Below are 3,351 nucleotides of genomic sequence, written 5' to 3'. Positions count from 1 at the left end.
TACATTTTTCTAGTTTCCGAAGCGTTTGCGATCGTAGAAAGAGAATCGACGTGCCACTTGGCTACACGGGCTGAGCTAACTTGAAAAATATAAAATCCAAAACTAATTGTACCGGGAATCGAACTCAGGACCTCTCTTTGTTCAAGACAGCACGTCCAATTGCTCCAGAAAGGACGTCTAAACTTTCAGCTCATATGTGACTTCAAATCAAGGTCTTAGGTTAAAATGAAAAAAAAATAGTGGGATATTAAAAACTATTTAAATATTGATTAAAATTAAATAAATATATTGAACACAAGGTGGCTTACATTATTAGTAATTAATACATTTAAATAAATACTTAAAATAACTTGAGGTAACTAAGCGACTATTAATTCTTATCAAATAATGTTGCGATGTCGTATGCTGTCATTGCGTTGTCTATTGTTCTCCATACACGAGCCTGAAAACAGTAAATTAATGTTATTAATACAATTAATTAGTCTATACGACATCATTATCCTATTAACCTACTAATATTATAAACATGAAAGTTTGTATGGATGTTTGTTTGGATGTTTGGATGTTTGAATGCTTGTTACTCTTTACCGGCGCAACTACTGAACCGATTTAGCTGAAATTTGGAATGGAAATAGATTTTACTCTGGATTAACATATTACTTTCATCCCGGAAAAAGTCATGGATCAATCATCCATGAAAAATTCCACGCGGACGAAATCGCGGGCGTCCGTAAGTATTTTAATAATGTGGAACATAGCACTGACAATATTTCTTTATCTAAATGTTATAAAGTTATTCTTATGAGAAGATATGTGTTAAAACTATTGAAAGTTTGTGATCTCTCGGGTCTGTCTCATTGAAATCTCTGGGATGTAACGTATAATATAGAAACATACGACTTTGTAGCAAGTTCGTTCAATAGAATATTGACTTTTGCCCTCTAAGATGCAATATAATATTGACTTTTTAATTAAATATGCGGTCACTCTTAGATATCATACAAAGAACAAAATCCAAGTTTGATTATGATGTTTATAGAAATTATTTTATACTCACGGCTCCTCTTTTTATTGCATCTATAGGTATCTTCTTTGGCCTTGCTTCGCTTGATCCTATAAAGAGTGATAATACTGCCATAATGATAACAAATAGCGACGCGAATTTCATTTTTAATTATTGTTTATTTTACTAGTTATCGTTTATCCGCTATGGACGTTTTGTAATGTTTGTTACGTTTGCAAATGGATCGGCTTATATATGTTTAATATGTTTAAAATAACAAGGAGATAAAGTTCTTCGAACGCACTGGGACTATACCGGCTCCCGAGACAGGTTCTGTACAATTTGCGAGTTATCGTGCGATTTTATGAGTCATTACGACGTGATCGGATACTTGTACGTAAGTTGCACTTCCTGCTTATGCGTACGTTATTTATATTTAGATCTAGGTTTAAATACTTACTTGCTCTGCTTTCCGCGCAAGTTTACTCGATTTCGCGTACGATACTTCATAAAAAATGTTCTATTGATATATGGATAGGTACATCTATACTTATAATAAAAGTGGTCGAATTTATACATTTAGTCGCAATTTGAGATTTTACATATACCATTTGTAACACCAAATATATATAATACGAATTTTATACATTCTGTACGTTGAAAATATCTTGATTTTTGTTGGGGGCATTGTATAATCAATACCTACTGAAGCTAAAAATACTTTTTTCGATTTTTGTCTGTTTTGTTATTCGGGCAAGTTTGTATGGTTGCTTGGATGTTTGTTACTCTTTAACGTCGCAATTACTGAAACGATTTGGCTGGAGAAATGAAGATAAAGAATACCCTGGATTAGCATAAAGGCTACTCTTTGTTTCGCAAAAACCCATGGCTTCTCGAGATTTTCGAATAACTGATGGTTAAGATGTTAAGAACGTTTGTTACTCTTTCACGCTGCAACTTGTGAACCAAAATAGCTGAAATTTTTAATATAGGTAGATTACATTTACTGTAGGTACATACTTATTTTTGACAGGTAACACCGCGGGGCACAGCTGTATAGTAAATAATTGGATTGTATCCGCAGTTAATATTTGATTAGGTAGGTAGGGGAACAGAGGGTAATGAGAGCCAGAGGGTAATTGGAGCGGTGCGACTAGAGACAAAACTAGGCATCGTATTCACTCGGTTATCACTCGGGCACCTTCGGCATCCTGCGTTCGCGTTTCCCTACTGTTCTAGACTCGCCAGTGCCACGCGTTGTGTGACCACGGACGCTTGTCGATTTTTTGCTCCGCGCTTATAAAAAATACGAAATTTCATCGGCCAGGTAAGTGTGAAGTTATACACTTGTTACAATCAAATTTATTTTATTTTATAGCTAATGATATTAATTTTGAGTATCTGTGCGTATAATTTCATTACAAGCTAGATCCAATGAATTATTTTATTTTATTTCGAAATGGTGGTAGTCGGGTAATCAGAGCTTATTAGGCTCTGATTGCCCCATATACATTATAATATGTTTTTGCAGATGTCAAAAATACTAAGTAAGCTACAAGTGGAAGCATCTACAACAAATAGTACCCAAAACATGTCGCCAAACACAATCCCTTATAAAATCCCGTTTATGTCGAATGATAAAATACTCCTGGAGCTAGCTAATGTCAAATTTCCATGACCTCGTCTACAATAAACGACGTTCAAGAACAATCACTCTACACAGAACCAATTTTATCAAATGATACACAGCAACAGTCTAAAATTCTACAATCAGTTACTTTAATCTTTAATGTCCAAACATCTGCTTGTTCCAAAACTGCAACTGAAAATTAGATTTTGAGAAAGTTAAGAATACACGTCGCGTCAAAGAAAACATTCAGTAATATTATCTAGCACACCAAAGAAAACAGCATTTGAAGAGAAGGAGAAGAAACGTGTAGAGAAAAAATGTAAAACTAAAATCATTGCAAAGGAGAAGGGAGCAACCAGCAACAAAGAAAGAAAATGTCCCGCAGCGAAAGGCGGATGGAACAAGCATGGCAGCCAACAAGAAAGAAAAAGTAAAAAGAGTAAAAATGAAACATTTGAGGATGAAACTGATACGTCAGATGAAGAAAACTTTGAGAATTTTTGCGACGATGAGTCAGAATATTCAGAAGAAGAGACATTGTGTGCTATTAGCTAGCGACATTGGAAAAAATAACGAAATGTGGTACCGTTGTAGAGGTTGCGGTCAACGGGCTCATAAAGAATGTTCTGGTTTTGACAGTCCGGTTGATTATATTTGCGTTTTTTGTTTGGATCTTTAAACCTAATTGTTGTACGTTTACGTTTATATCAAAATGTAT

At 34.6% G+C, this 3,351-nt stretch overlaps 1 long non-coding RNA gene across 1 annotated transcript; it reads right to left on the bottom strand.

Moving 5' to 3' along the window:
- Positions 1-240: 240 nt before the first annotated feature.
- On the bottom strand, positions 241-1,321 carry LOC128198623 (uncharacterized). Its single transcript, XR_008251354.1, has 2 exons — positions 1,058-1,321; positions 241-442 (listed from the first exon to the last, which is right to left on the bottom strand). It is a non-coding gene; the product is annotated as an uncharacterized LOC128198623 (long non-coding RNA).
- Between the last annotated feature and the right edge of the window lie 2,030 nt (positions 1,322-3,351).

This window comes from Bicyclus anynana, chromosome 13, assembly GCF_947172395.1.
Source record: "Bicyclus anynana chromosome 13, ilBicAnyn1.1, whole genome shotgun sequence".
NCBI lineage: Eukaryota > Metazoa > Arthropoda > Insecta > Lepidoptera > Nymphalidae > Bicyclus > Bicyclus anynana.
The sequence above is the reverse complement of the archived record's forward strand: the minus strand, read 5'-3'. Positions and strand labels throughout refer to the sequence as shown.